Source organism: Hoplias malabaricus, chromosome 11 (assembly GCF_029633855.1).
Source record: "Hoplias malabaricus isolate fHopMal1 chromosome 11, fHopMal1.hap1, whole genome shotgun sequence".
NCBI classification, from domain to species: Eukaryota; Metazoa; Chordata; class Actinopteri; order Characiformes; family Erythrinidae; genus Hoplias; species Hoplias malabaricus.
The window spans coordinates 6,352,997-6,369,559 of NC_089810.1; the positions used below are offsets into that span (position 1 = coordinate 6,352,997).

The following is a 16,563-nucleotide window of genomic DNA, read 5'->3' on the forward strand; positions in this document are numbered from 1 at the left end:
TGTAGCAGGGAGAAAAACACACAGACGTACATTTACAGAAGAACAGAAATGATTCCTAGTGTTTTTATGCTGCAGAAGGTGCTGCAGGAAGGTAATGACTTCACCATGCTTCATTTTTTACTGTACGCAGTGAGGAGAATTTACTCCTCAAGCATTAATGAACCAGAGCCAAACCGTCCCAGTTGTGTCCTGACCAGTGTCCCTCTTAAAGAATGGAGATGAGACATTAACATGGTTTGGCAGCTGGTGTGAGGCGAGTGTGAGATGAGTTCTGCAGAAGTGTTGTTTATAGGGTCCCGTAGAGACCCTCTGCTGGTTGTGCTTTGTGTTTGGCTGACCAGGCCTCACCTGGTGTCTGGTCAGGGGGGGCTCCCCTGTGGACTCGGTGATTGGCTGCCCCCCCCCGGCTGTGTCCCGGGCGGTGCTGGGGAGCTGGAAGCACGTCTGATCCTGTGCAGCTGGACGGAAGGTCCACATGTACCTGAGGAGTTGAGGGTCAGCGAGGGGCAGCGTGCAGCCGAGCGTTCACCGTGCCCCGGCTCGCTCGGACCCGCCTGGAGACCAACGTGGGACCGAGTTTCCATCCGGACACGGACCCCCTGCCCTCACACACACACATCACTGCAGAGCTTATAGTGCAGAACCCCATGAACAGGCCTTTTGAAGTCTTATGTTTTCTTAGAGAAGTCATCCTCAGCACCATGAGATCTGGTTTTCTTCCCATGATTCAACAGTGGATTTCAGAGCCCTCTCCATCAAAGAACCAGCACAAGGAAAATAACTTTCAAGGACATGGGATTGCGAAAAAAAACAAAACACTTCCCTTACACAGTGCAGTCTGATCAAATAAAACCGAGTGCTTTACACTTACACCGACGTACGGAGTGTTTGGACACCCCCATCATACTGTGATGTTTGATGACACACCACTGACTCCCACACAGAAATCTGATACGTCTAAATAAACATGTAGATAATCAATATAAACCTTTTGGAGCATTTCTATTGGTCCATTCATCATGAACATGTTCACAGTGTGAAGGACAGCTGCTGTTTTCAAATGATGTAGCAACTAAACATCCACACACACGGAGATACAGGTTTTACCTTGGACAGTGATTATTTTGTGTAATATGGACATGTACGTGTGATATATACCCGGCCAAATAAAGGACATATATTTTAGTTATATATCAACATTAACACATCTGAGTAACAAATATACAATATCTTTATTTACAAATGACAGAATTCAATGAAGGTCAACGGCAATAGATTAGACTGCACACACACACACACACACACACACACACACACACACACACTTTTTCAATTCTGCATAGCCGGTCAACTCAGCATTTCTCAGAATACACCACGTGTCACAGGCAGTTTCTCAGAACACAAGATTGGACCGTTCTTGAGAAGTCGCCTTGAATGAGTGAGTTTGTGATGCTGTGATTAAGGGTCGTTCTCGCTGAATTGATTCTAGTCATTTTGGGGCGGGTCAGGAAAAATGGCCGGGTTCTTGAGCTGTTTTTGCCTTCTGTGTTCTTGAAAACTGGACTGAAACATGACGCCCAGCAAGAACACAAGAACGTAAAAACCCACAAGAACCCACGTCGAGAAACAGACACGTTACCTGAAGTTAGGGTGCAACACAAGACCACGACTCTGGATATATGTGGCAGCATGTGTCCAATATATTATACTTTCAAAGGCAACTGTATGTGCATACATGGTCATATACCAACTTAGTAACAATTAACAATAAGGTACGTTAATTAACGTTACTTAAGATAGTAATAGGATTTCATGAAATATTATATATCTAAGGCTTGTTCTTGTTTCTATTATTGGGTGGCACAGCAGGTAGTGTCTCTGTCACAGCTTTAGGGTCCTGGAGGTTGTGGGTTCAAGTCCTGCTCTGGGTGACTGTCTGTGAGGAGTGTGGTGTGTTCTCCCTGTGTCTGCGTGGGTTTCCTCCGGGTGACTGTCTGTGAGGAGTGTGGTGTGTTTTCTCTGTGTCTGCGTGGGTTTCCTCCGGGTGACTGTCTGTGAGTAGTGTGGTGTGTTCTCTTTGTGTCTGCGTGGGTTTCCTCCGGGTGACTGTCTGTGAGGAGTGTGGTGTGTTCTCTCTGTGTCTGCGTGGGTTTCCTCCGGGTGACTGTCTGTGAGGAGTGTGGTGTGTTCTCCCTGTGTCTGCGTGGGTTTCCTCCGGGTGACTGTCTGTGAGGAGTGTGGTGTGTTCTCTCTGTGTCTGCGTGGGTTTCCTCCGGGTGACTGTCTGTGAGGAGTGTGGTGTGTTCTCCCTGTGTCTGCTTGGGTTTCCTCCGGGTGACTGTCTGTGAGGAGTGTGGTGTGTTTTCTCTGTGTCTGCGTGGGTTTCCTCCGGGTGACTGTCTGTGAGGAGTGTGGTGTGTTCTCTCTGTGTCTGCGTGGGTTTCCTCCGGGTGACTGTCTGTGAGGAGTGTGGTGTGTTTTCTCTGTGTCTGCGTGGGTTTCCTCCGGGTGACTGTCTGTGAGGAGTGTGGTGTGTTCTCCCTGTGTCTGCGTGGGTTTCCTCCGGGTGACTGTCTGTGAGGAGTGTGGTGTGTTCTCCCTGTGTCTGCGTGGGTTTCCTGTATGAATGATATATTAACAATTAATTTTTAATTATGTATTTATTTTAATTTATTTCTTTTTATTGGGTACTGTTTTATTTAATATATCCTTATTGTAAAATGTAACCCATTTCTGTATGTGATTACTGTTTATTTGTTCAATTTAACAAATGATCTCCAAACGTTTGCATACTCCTTCATTTTCCTTAGGCACTTAATGACCTCAGAGAATCACACAAGCTCTATATTAGATACTCATGCTGGTTCAGTGACGACTAAACCCGCCCAAAGAAGTGAAGTCTGCTTCTCCATTTATCCGCAGCAACGACGAGGACTAAAAAACCCCACTCCATTTGACTTAATTAGCAGCTGGTAGGTGGACAAGAGGTCACCCCGAAAACAAAAAAAGAAAAGTCAGCACCTAGTCATCGGCACCTTTAGAAACCTTTGTGACCGATGACGTATCGTCCCTCACTCTGTCATGTTTAACTAAAACCAATACCCATTCGGAGCCGCATCCATCAGAGTTAGTTCCCAATAATGACAGATTGCCTTTCCTCCGTACCCAAAGCATCTGGATCCTCTCCGCGTGCCCTCCCCTCTCTTCTTTATGGTAAACAGCCCGAACAACAGCTGGGCGATGGGAATTTACAAGTTAATCAATTGTTAGTTAGGAGCTGCCGCGCTGCCCTATACCACACCATCTGCAAGTTAATATTCATTTACCATGCTAATTTTCCCATAGGCAAGAGTGTAGCCGGTGATTGCTGCTTGGTGGATTTCTTCACACTTACAAAGTAGATGAAGGCAACGAGTGTCACCAGACTTTTCAGTCCTTTCGGAGCTCCTCCACTCCGTATGGGTTCTTAATTCAGCGCCAAGATAAATCCTAGCCCTGGTTATCTGATTCCCCCACTTCAGCCCTGAGTCTGGTGTGGAAATAAACAAAGGCCTGTCCTTATTTCCACAGCCTCGCTATTGGCCTGCAGCTGGTCTTGAGGGACATCCCATAAGGGGACGATGGTGTGAAACTGAGGCGTATTCAGTTTCACAAGTTGCCTGGTTAAAGCAGGTGAGTCGTGTTTACTCAGGAGACTGGCCTTTCTGTCGAGGTAGCGCTCCCTTTGTCTGCTTTTTTTCTCTCTCTTTTCTCTGTCTCTCTCTCCCCGGCCAGGTGTTGATGCCTGTGGCGGAGTCCTGCTCTTTGTCCACTCGCGTCCATCAAGAGGAAGCATACACATGCACCATTACATCTGTGCGATAACCCACCGACTCACACGGCCGAGCGCGCACGACTTTTACATTCCTGTTCACTTTCTCATGCAATGTACACCCTGCTCCTGTCTGCTCTGCAGACCCACGGGCCCCTGTCCTTTACGTATCGCCCCCACTGAGACGGGGCTAATCACAGAAAGTTCCATACGGAAAGTGGAGCAAGCGTCAGCTCCTGATACGGCTTTGTTTCTGCAGTCGACTTTCACGCCGAGGAAAAAATAAAACAAGGCAAAACTAGCACTAGCACGACTAGCGATTGCAGAGTTTCGCTGTGCAACAATCAAACGCGCGGAGGCTTTTCAGCCCTGAGCCAAAGGTTTAGAGTGAGAGAGGGCATTGCTGCTGCCAGCACTGCCGTTCACCTTTCTCCATCTCCCCATCGCAGAGATGGGCTTTATTTATAATCTGGCTAACCCCGCGCCGTGACCCCGTACACGCACATCACACGGAGAGGTCACTTCTCTCCCTGCACCTCCATCGCCGCTTCAGCATTCCAACATGGCTCTAGGACAGCAGCAGCCCTGGCGAAGAGAGAGGGAGCAAGGAAAAAAAAAGCCTTTCCCTGCTCCTCAGCTCACAAAGGAGGCCAGATCAGATCAGAGCCCAGCTCACTGGCCCCGACACTGGCCCTGCGCCAGGACTCAGGCAGCTGGGGGCGTGCTCTAATAAGAAGAGACAATGAGAACTCACCAACTTCCTGCGCTTCGCATTCTGGGGCACGGAAAAGTTGAGCTCTGCTGTTTGCTGCTTCTGAAATTGGGTTTAAAACAAAGAAGAAGTTTGTGTGGTTTGATTTGTGACAAGCATCGGTTATTTTTATTTGATCCTCACCAAACTACATTCAAAGGACAATGCTATTTTCTCAGGCTCCCTAAGTCGTGGACTAGGCAAGGTCCAAAAAACTGGCTGCAAACGTATGATGTGTTTAACAAAGGGGCATTTGGGGATCAGTAATATGTTCACACTGGACGTACAGTACTGTATTTGGATGAGAAACTAGCATTAGCCAACTTTTAGCTTACCAAACATAGGCTGCATCCTAATTCCACACTTAATACTAATTCTAACTAGTTTTTAAGTGTGTAGTATGTAGGGCATCCTCAGTGCGCACTTAGAACCAGTCAGTCTTTGAGTACGGTAACAATGGACACTATTGTATTACAGTCCAACAGGAAACGTAAAGACAGGAGCTTCTCACAGTGGCTCTGTCCCAAATAGTGTCCTAGTCCCTACATAGTGCACGTCACAGATTCTAAAGCTAACACTACTACACTCGGACAGTGCGCTAAATGATAGACAGTGGGGTACGAAGCTTATATCAAATATAACGGTTTGATTTTCCAACATGCACTGCATTCTTTTAGTGTAGAAAATGTTATTTATGACCTACACTGTGCACTACGCAGTGTGGAGGGAGACATTTGAGTGTGTGCAGCTTGCTATGACCTTCATAGCCATAGCCACACTTCATCATGTCCTGAGAAACAGTGTAGTGTGTTAATAGCCTGTCTAACTCACACTAATAATATGTAGTGTAATGTATTAGTAACTGTATGTGGTGGAGTGTGTAATTTGAGGAAACATAGGAATGAGATTTGAACAGATCCAGAGACTCATTCAGAAACACACTGCAACTTTAGCCACACATTTCTGAAGAAAAGGAATAAAGCAGCGGATGAACTTCATCGTGATTCCCTGCGGTGTCCTGGACATTTCCCCGGTGTTTCCTCGGTTTGGGCTGTGGTTGATATCCGCTAGTTGTTTTAGGCAGCGCTCGGTTTGAATCCATTCCTGAAAATGCAATGTTCGTTAGCGTATGATGATAGTGTGTGTGTGTGTGTGACTGACTGGTTGATTGTGTGAAACTCTGTGTGTGTGTGTGTGGATGTGTGTGACTGACTGGTTGATTGTGTGAAACTCTCCATGTGTGTGTGTGTGTGTGTGTGTGTGTATGTGTATATGTGTGTACGTGTGTGTGTGTGTGTGTATATGTGTGTGTGTGTATGTGTATACGTGTGTGTGTATATGTGAGTGTGTGTGTGTGTTTGTGTGTGTGTATGTGTATATGTGTGTACGTGTGTGTGTGTGTATGTGTGTGTGTATGTGTATGTGTATATGTGTGTACGTGTGTGTGTGTATGTGTGTGTGTGTGTTTGTGTGTGACTGACTGACTGTGTTAGGGTGTGATATCTGTGATTGGCTGGTGCTTTGTACATTGTGTGTTGTACCCAGTGGTTCTGGGTAGGCTCCAGATCCAACACGGCCCTGACCTGGATAAAGTAGCTACAGAAGATGAATGAATGAATGACCAAATGAGCGAATTAACAAATGAATGAATGAACTGAGGTTGAGAGGTTATCTTATTAACCATTTCAGTTCAGGTTACTGAATTACACGTAATCTTGGAAGAAACTGTGATTCTCGAGGATTAATATCATGAAGTCCATCCTCACAGTGGGAGTGAACACACTGAAGAAAATGATCATTAGTACGTAGAGTGGTGTTAATGTGCTCAAACTAGTGACTGCATATGCTCCAATCCTACCCACATCTGGATGTTTCTAATTAAGTTATAGATGGCCCAACACAGCCACACCACCGGCACACATACCAAGGACGATCAGTACCATCTGTTAGTGGACGTGCCTTTAGGGCTTTTTCACACCTGTAGTCTGTTTGCTCCGGTCGGAATCAGTAACAGAGTTTAGAAACTTGAAGCGTCTTCCCATGGTTTGGTTTGTATTCACACAGGGAAAGAAAATTCACAACCGATACCTCTGTGTTCCCAACCAGAAAGAAGATAAAGAAGTGCAGATACAACGTGTTTGAACAAATACTTGGTGCTCACTTAAGAAGTTTAGTAAGAGAGGGGTCTTCAGTTGGCGCTTGAAGACTAGATGGAGTTCGTCCCGTCGTCCGGGAGCCAGGACGGAGACCAGGTTAGTGCTTGTCTTCCACGTGTCTTGATGGACGGTGGGTGAAATCAGGCTCTACTTGAAGCTCGAAGGACTAAGGTCAATCTCGTTCAGCACAACCTCATACTTTGGGTTTCTCACCAAAAACAAACTGCTCCAGAGGTTGTTCGGGAGCAGACTGAGGTCACGACCTCTCGAGGTTCTCGGTACAGTTGTTTTGGTCTGCATCCGAGCACGACTGCTGTTTTCACACGTGCTCGAACCAACAGCATCAAGTGTGAAAATGAACCACAGTCCAGTTTAACCAAACGAACACGTCCTCAGAGGAACTCAGGGTTTCATAGATTCAGTTTTAGAGAATTTGTATTAAACGAGTGATCATTTCTGAAGACAAGCCGTACTTAATTCTGCAGTTCCTGCATGGACAGTGATATTCTGTCAAGGATTTTTATTTAACTGAGGTTTCTTTCATCGCACGCAATGTACTTCTCAAGGCTTCATTAACACAAACCCAGGGAGAAGCAGTCACACTTTTAGCAGAACTAGCGATTCTTTAATTTGCCAGCTTGGTTTGTATTAAAAATGCCTTTCTTCCAGAGCCATTGACGTTAACCTGCATATCGTCGCTGTCCAAAGAAAAACACGTATCTCCAAATCAGTAATTTTACAGAAGAAGGAACATACCTTGTTAAATTTCAATGTGGAATTGAACGTAAAAAAAAAAAGATTCCTCGTAATTTTGGGGCATTTCTATTGGTTCGTTCGTCATGAAATGTTCACGCAACGTGAAGTAAATTACAAATCGACAAAAATGGAGATATTTTTTGGATGTAATTCCCTTCCCTCAGAGGCGTCACCCATGCTATAGCTTTAGCTTCCCCAGACAAGATAAAGCATGGTGATTTAAGCAGCGCAGGTTAAATAAGTAATAATTAACAGATCACAGGGAGGTAGAGGGAGGTTGTGCTTCAAACAGCCCCTGGTGGCCCGGGGTGCTGGCGATGATAAATCTCCCCCTGACTTCCTCCCAGTATAACTAAAACCCAAAGCTCATTCAACTTCACATCCATCAGTGTTGGCCTGAAAGCCATGACAAAGCACTTTCAATTACGCCGGTAACTGACTCGAGAAGCAGTTCATAGCTCGGCTCTGGCTGGGAGAAGAGGTGGAGGCGGGGACCCCAGATGGAGGCTGTTGGGTGAGTGTTAGAGGGGGGGTCTAGGGAAGCACCCATACTTCTCTCCCCACCAGGAGGAACATAAAGGAGCCCTGTGTGCATCGTGGGTAGGGTGGATGGACCGGGGAGTGACGTCAGCCCCCAGGATCCCGAGAACAATTCACCTATTCTGTGCGCTGTCACCCTGCCTGGCCTTCTGATTTATGGGTGGGACATCCCCGGTGCAACCCATGTGGTCCATCAGCCAGGCTCCAGGGACCAGGCTCTGGCTGATGATTAGGGAGCGGGTGGATGAGAGCCTCCTCAACCAGGGCCCTCAGGTACTCACGCAGGGCCCAGCAGAGGGCCTATCAGCACTCCAGCAGGGAAGCAGCCAGGGTTAGAGTACCATCCTTAACTCAAAAGCATCACACACAGGATGAGCCCATCCACGGCTAATGCCTGCACCTAATTTTAGGTGCTTTTCTTTTTTTTTTACCCGACAAATTCTAATTATATTACGTGGAGTTGAAAGCTGAGTGTGCGCACTCCAAAAGTTAACACGCCAATGTTTAATTGGAGTGATTTTACACATAATTACATGACCCTCTCAGGTACTTTGGGCTTTCACTTTGTTGAGATAAGTAATATAACGCCGCCGTATGAATGGGTAATTAATTTACATATATATATCATTCAGGATTTGGAAATTAAAATATTTAGCTCATGAAATTTAAATGATTCAAGGCCAAAACCAAGGCTTGACGTTCTTGCAAGACACATAAAAACAACAAGTAAATCAGGCTTCCCCCCCCCATCATTTCTTGTAGTAAAATGAAAGCACATTTGAACCACGGCAGTAGAAAAAAAAAAGAGTGTGCTCTACCCTCTCTTTCAAAAGAGCTTTATTACATAAACAACACAGGCCAGAACCCTCGCAAGAGGACGATCCTTTAAAAGATGCTTCTGACTCCACGGCCCTGATGAAAGACCCCCCTCCTCCATTAGGAGGCCTGGGCTTTTGCTCACTCACTTCAGGCAATTATGACACAGAAGAGATCTTTGGCTGTTTTCAGGAACCCCGAACACGGCGGAGAAAAAAAAAACGTAAAAAGAAGAAGAAGCAGCCCAGCGTTTCCTTTCAGGCCCAGTTGTAAAAATAAGCCTTTTTCCCTCCGCTGCAGAGCCCTTTTGACCCCTGCAATAGCGGTAAGGATGTATCCCAACAAGCCGTGGGGCAAAACGAATCACTCGTGATTTGCGGAATTATAAAGATTTTAATAGCCGCCGTGTTTCTCTCGCAGATTGGTCTTTATTTCCAAGTGTCAAAGTTTGTGGGACGCCCCAGGCTTTCAAAAACCAGTAATTGGCCTACAGAGAGCCCCGGCTTCTCCCAAAGTGACTGAGTGCATTTGTTGGCGTGAACTTGAGGGTATCCCTCAAAAGATCGTGGGGTCTGGGTTACGAGAGCTCGTAACATATCGAGCAGGAGCCAATTCGCCATTCGTGCAACTCGGCTCTCTTTCATATGCAGTTTTTGTTTGGGGAGATAACCTCTTGGAGCAACTTGAGATTTTGATTGCTAATTAGTTTTGTTGCCAGATAACGCAGCATGAACTGCAAGGGCCTTGCTTGTTGAACCCAGGGAAGAACCTGCATTAATGCAGAATAACTGTCACAGGGAGGAAAAAACACAGCAGAACAACAACACAGAAAAGTACAGCAACTTTGGGAGTGTCCTCTGCATCAAAGAGCAACGGCAGAGATGTGTTTTTCTTCCCTTTGCGTCGAGGAAAAACACAGAAGCTCTTGCCAGCTTTTCTGGAGAAAACGACTTCTCAAACTGTTCCCTACCTATGCGGGGAGGGCTGGTTTATTTTATTATCAGGACAAAGCCAAATACAATGAAAACACTCAGAAAGTAGCTTTCTCAAACTTTCCGACCAATGAGAAACAAACAAGACTTCACAGATGCTGCCCTTCCAAAGTAACTTACGAACGCCCGAGTTCTGGCTCGCTTGGTTCAGCATATTGTCAGCAGATGAATGTCAGCACATGGCCAGAAACTCCCTCCACTCACCCCAAGCCAAAGTCCAAAATACCATTCTAGTAAATGACCTTTTCTCACTTCAAAGTCACCTTCCTCCTGCGCTTTGCAGGACCAATTACCACCTCAGCGCTTTCGGCCGGTCACTTTCAGCGAATGAACTAGCCGAGCGTCACGGGGACCTCCGTGATACCCTCTGGTCGGCGGCTGTAAATCTTTAGCTCGCCGTGTTTAACCAGATCCAACGGCCAATTCAACAGCACATCCGTCACCACCGCTAAAGAGCCCGCGGTGACGTAACGGCTCTGGATGTTGTTGCTCCCCACATGTGAGCCCGGGCCTTTTTAAACCCGTGGATGCCCTGCTAGACATGCTCTGAAAAGAAGTCCGTCTCAGAGGCTGTTGTCAGATGTCCAGAAAAAGGCTATGCAGCAGATAGCCATCTGCCATGATGATGTAGTAGGAGCTGACATGAATACGTACACGTTCTGAAGTAGAAAGTCACTGCAGCTGACGGCTGAATGGGTTCTTTATTGTTAGCTACCTATCGGCCTAGGAGCCTGACAGGCTATAGGGGCAGAAGAAAAGAAGCTCCAGCTTTCGCTCGTAATTACTTTAACTGTACAAGTCAAAATAGACATTCCTCAGAAGATCTTGGCTTGGATTTTCAGCCTAAAGAACAACACTTTAATGAGATTTGAATTTTTAAAAGATGTGGACTGACCTGGGACATTGAATCTTTCATGAAAATGGTAAAGAAATTCAATATTTTATTAGTTTATCAGCTCAACTGACCATACAGTTGCCCTTTGAAGTTCTACAATTACATTACAATTACTCTGCATACTTTGTTAGCCCCCTTCCCCCCTGTTCTTCAGCGCTCAGGAACAGTTCAGGTGTGATGTGGTGGTGGTGTGTTAGTGTGTGTGGATCAGACACAGCAGTGCTGCTGGAGTTTTTAAACCCCTCAGTGTCTGGACTGAGAACAGTCCACCGACCAAAAACATCCAGCCGACAGCGTCCTGTGTCACTGATGAAGGACTAGAGGACGAGCGACACACACTGTGCAGCGACAGATGAGCTACAGTCTCTGACTCTACATCTACAAGGTGGACCAACGAGGGAGGAGTGTCTCACAGAGTGGACAGAGAGTGGACACAGGGTTTAAAAACTCCAGCAGCACTGCTGTGTCTGATCCACTCTACACCAGCACAACCAGGCCAGTGCAAAATGTATGTTCCTGCTCTCAACTGTAAATGAATTTTGATGTTTGCTTGGGGTCTTTTTGAAAAGTCCAGATAAAGCTTTGTGACAATGGCAAGGAGATGATGTACCCATCTCCCAGTGTGTTCTCCCTGTGTCTGCGTGGGTTTCCTCCGGGTGACTGTCTGTGAGGAGTCTGGTGTGTTCTCTCTGTGTCTGTGTGGGTTTCCTCCAGGTGACTGTCTGTGAGGAGTGTGGTGTGTTCTCCCTGTGTCTGTGTGGGTTTCCTCCGGTGACTGTCTGTGAGGAGTGTGGTGTGTTCTCCCTGTGTCTGTGTGGGTTTCCTCCGGTGACTGTCTGTGAGGAGTGTGGTGTGTTCTCCCTGTGTCTGTGTGGGTTTCCTCCGGGTGACTGTCTGTGAGGAGTGTGGTGTGTTCTCCCTGTGTCTGTGTGGGTTTCCTCCGGTGACTGTCTGTGAGGAGTGTGGTGTGTTCTCCCTGTGTCTGTGTGGGTTTCCTCCGGGTGACTGTCTGTGAGGAGTGCGGTGTGTTCTCTCTGTGTCTGCGTGGGTTTCCTCCGGGCGACTGTCTGTGAGGAGAGTGGTGTGTTCTCCTTGTGTCTGTGTGGGTTTCCTCCAGGTGCTCTGGTTTCCTCCCACAGTCCAAAAACACACGTTGGTAGGTGGATTGGTGACTCAAAAGTGTCCGTAGGTGTGAGTGTGTGTGTTGCCCTGTGGAGGACTGGCGCCCACTCCAGGGTGTATTCCTGCCTTGCGCCCAGTGATTCCAGGTAGGCTCCGGACCCACCGCGAGCCTTGAACTGGATAAGGGTTACAGATAATGAATGAATGAATGTTTTTTTGTGAGAACTGGATTAGCAGCAAAAAAGTATCAGTGACTCTCCACGATGTTTGACAGTGGGCATGAAGTGCATTTCTTCACATACAGTCCCCAAAAATGACAGTGGTGTGCAGAACAACATTTTTGTGCCCACATCTGACCACATCACGATTCTGTTTGTAGTTCCAATGACATTTCACATTTGTTTTGGAAAAGTTTCTCTCATTTAGCTCTTCCAATAAATGTCTGGCCTTTGAGGTAATGTCTGACCGTGGATTCTGAAACTTAAAAAATCAATCACTTCACTCATTATAGGTAGAGATTATTGGTTTAGCACGGTTTCTAAAATCCTGACAGCTATTTTGGAGCCCCCAAAAAGCCATGCCTTGTATTTCTTTTCAATTAAAACACTGTCATTGGTTGTACTGGAGTGGGCTTTTACAGAAAGTAACCACACACACACACACACAATGTGAAGAGGTAATGGAGCTGGCCGCAGCTCCGGTGGTCTCTCCTCGTTAGACGAGTAGAGAGTGTCAGCTCTGACAGTGCAGGTAGCTAAAACGCCACTTAAGGTTTTAGCTGCAGCGCCTTTAGAAGAGAAGGGAGCGTGACCCAGAGCCGCCCGCTCCCACAATCCCACACCCCTTTTCTGCCTGACAGCCGCTCAATGGTTAGAGTCCACCGGCATAGCGAGGGAGAGAGGAGTGCTGCCAAGAGTGCCCCAAGATAAAGATGATTACCACACGTCCCTCCAGCCCAGCTCTGCAAACTGATACCTATTAACAAACGCCTGTCAATGTGTTAGGAGGCCATCGGGAGAGAGGAGAGAAAGTGAGTGATCGGGAGAGAGAGCGAGAGAGAGAGAGGATTCAGAGTAAACTGTCAGGATTAATGATAGTGAGCCAAGGCTGTGTTTTCAGCACTGTCACAGATACGGCCGTGACTAAGAACACAAACAACTGCAGCAGAGGCAGGTGTCCCTCCACTGCACGTGTTGATGGATTCTCTCTGAGTATGAAGAGCAATCACAGCAACATTGTTGTACACCAGACTCTTCTGCTCAGGAGAAGCAGATTCTGAAAGCAGTTCCTCAATGTTCATGATGGATTTGGAGCTGTTTTATTACAGTGGAAAGCTACTTGCAAAGGACACAAACCTCAAACACACACGAGGCCACCTTCATTTTATTTCAGGTCCATTTTTAGCCACTTGATAAAACATGGAAGAGAAAGAGTTAAAGAAAATGACTATTAAGCCCAATTCAGATAGGATTCATTTGACCTGGGAAGTGGCTCAAAGGAAAGAATAATAAAAACAACGGCATCTCCTTAACGTCTCTGTAGTTTCTCATAAACAACAATGAGATCAGATTAAACAAAAAAAGAAAGTAGACTTCAGGTCCTGCTGCTCAAATCTGTCGCCTGAGATAAAGATATCAGACATGTCCCATGTCTCCTCTTGAATTTTAGTGGAGATCTCAGGAAAGTTAAACTGTGCTGAGATTTGCCAGATGAACTAAACCCCACTCTCTCCTTTATCTCACTCTCAGATCTCCTACTTTCTCTTTCTTTTTCCTCCTAAGACATTTTAGGAAAATCATCATTACGTCTGTCTCCTGAGCCATTACAGAGCAACCAATGAGCGATAAAATTTCACTCTCTGTGTAATGAATAACCAGAGTTCCTCAGTGATTTTAATCCCGACCGAAAGCACATTTAACAGTCATTTAACAGAAAAGACTATGTCACCTTTCACCTTTTCTGAAACAAGTGATGGAAATAACCTCAGTCTATCAGTCAAAGGAGGATTTCACAGTTTCTTCAATGTGATGGAGGTGCTCATGCAGGCCTTTAGTCTCCTAATGATTGGCACAAATACCACACGTGCTCTTGGCCTTTCCTTCCACAACCCAAATGCCACTTTGACTGAGGTCTCACGCCACAAAGTGCTCATAAATAATTATATAACTGACTCATCAAATACTTTTCTTCATTTACTCACAGGAGGTGCACAGTGAGTTGTGGAGGAGCACAACTTACATGTGTTTATTCATATTAACGTGTGGCTCTGGAGCCCACCAACCCACACACTATGAAACAAGACCACCCAGTCGGCTTTCTGTAGGTGGCATAAATCAGAAAAGAAATAAGAGATAAAACACACCATTCTGATTCTGCAATACTTAGACCACACCCCTCGTCTCAGCATCTCCAGTCACAGCGCTGGATCCAGTCATGTTAGCAGACGTAGGGTTAAACAGCACACGTGGGGTTAAACAGCAGACGTGGGGTTAAACAGACATAACCAAAGCAAAAACAAGAGTAGAGGAAAACAAAGAACTGAGTAAAACAGGTGAAAGGGAGAGCAGAGGAGAAAGAGACTGAAACTAAAAGATTAAGAAAACAACAAGAGTGGAACAGGAAGAGAACAGAGCTAAAATGGCGAAAACAAAAGTGGAGAAGGATGAGAACTGAGCTAAAACAGGGGAAATGAGAGAGGTGAAGGAGCTAAAATGTGAGAAATGACATCATCTCTGTGCCTCAGTTCTTGCTGCTTCACCTTTGTGTGTGGCTCACTATCATTTAAAGGAACAGGGCTGTTTAGACAGGGGGAGAACGCTGCTGTGGGGTTGGCTCCTTGTGCTATTTTGACCAAAGCAGGTCACAGACAGTTCATTAAGACGCAGAACTGTGTTCACAAGGCCCCTTGTTTATAAATGGCGAGAATATGTTCCCTTAAATAATCACAGGGTTAGGACATGTGATTATTTTAAACTGTATTTCAAACCAGTGTCACCCTCTGAGCAGAATATTTGCAGAGTTTTTCTTCTGAAATAAAGTAACTATGCTTCATTAATTTTACCACAGTTTTAACCCCATTTACAGGTGGGCAATATTTTATAACCACTTTTTCATGTAGTGCTAACCTTGTAAGAGCACTGCACTGCAATGTCCTACAGGTTTGCCCTGAAGGCTGTTTCCACCACATGAAATAATAATTAAAAACAGGCACACATTTTTAAAAATTAATATGTAAGTTGCTATCTCAATATTTCAAGATATTTCAACATTTCAGAATCTGATTGGGTTGTGATACTAAGTCAATATAATGAAATAGTATACAATCGCAATATAAAAAATAATGAGACAATATCTCAAAATATTGAGATAGCAAGTTACATTCATTCATTGTCTGTAACCCTTATCCAGTTCAGGGTCACGGTGGGTCCAGAGCCTACCTGGAATCATTGGGCGCAAGGCGGGAATACACCCTGGAGGGGGCGCCAGTCCTACACAGGGAAACACAGACACACACACACACAATTGCTCACACTTACGGACACTTTAGGGTCGCCGGAGCACCCAGAGGAAACCCACACAGACACAGGGAGAACACACCACACTCCTCACAGACAGTCACCTGGAGGAAACCCACGCGGACACAGGGAGAACACACCACACTCCTCACAGACAGTCACCCGGAGGAAACCCACGCAGACACAGGGAGAACACACCACACTCCTCACAGACAGTCACCTGGAGGAAACCCACACAGACACAGAGAGAACACACCACACTCCTCACAGACAGTCACCCGAAGGAAACCCACGCAGACACAGGGAGAACACACCACACTCCTCACAGACAGTCACCCGGAGGAAACCCACACAGACACAGGGAGAACACACCACACTTTTCACAGACAGTCACCCGGAGGAAACCCATGCAGACACAGGGAGAACACACCTCACTCCTCACAGACAGTCACTCGGAGCGTGACTCAAACCCACAACCTCTAGGACCCTGGAGCTGTGACAGAGACACTACCTGCTGCACCACTGTGCCTCCGAGCAAGTTACATATTCAAGGGCCTTTTTTTATTATTATTATTTTATGTGGCAGAAACAGCCTTCCATATCAAGTAAGGGCATGAGTGCTACCGGTTTACTGGTCAGTCTTCAGCTTTCTTCCATCCCTCACATAAGCTAATTTCTCCGCTGCGGTATCACAGAAGGTACCACAGCATCCGGGCCATCATCGTCAGAGACTACAAAAGCTTCTTCCCCCAGGCCTTCAGACTCAACACTCAGAACTGAACTGACCACTCTGTTACATGTCTCTGCACACTCATCTTCCACTGCACATACACTGTATATTCAGTACTGTCCACTGTGTAGCTGTGGCTCTGTCCTGTCGGTCTCTTGTCTCGTATGCTTTGTGTTAGCACTGCTATGCTGTATGTAGTCTTGTGTAGATTTGTGATGCCTTATGTTGCAACATGGTCCAGGATTATCGTTGTCTAACTTCACCGTACAAGACAATAACCCACGTAGACATATGGCATTTTCAAATATGGGCCATATATTAACAAACATATCTCTGTAACACACACATTCAGCATCTGATGAAGCTGGTTTTTAAGAATTCTTTAGAAATTAAAGAATTAAACGAAGGTAAATAGTAATTCATTACATTTTCTACACACACACTTTCTCACAGACCATCAGCCATTACTGAGAACACCT

General features: G+C 46.0%; 1 long non-coding RNA gene across 1 annotated transcript in view; it reads right to left on the reverse strand.

Moving 5' to 3' along the window:
- Positions 1-5,401: 5,401 nt before the first annotated feature.
- Positions 5,402-16,563, reverse strand: part of LOC136709967 (uncharacterized) — a 110,437-nt gene continuing 99,275 nt past the window's right edge. The window contains exon 4 of the long non-coding RNA XR_010804548.1: positions 5,402-5,666. This is a non-coding gene — a long non-coding RNA (uncharacterized lncRNA). The remainder of the gene's footprint in view (positions 5,667-16,563) is intronic.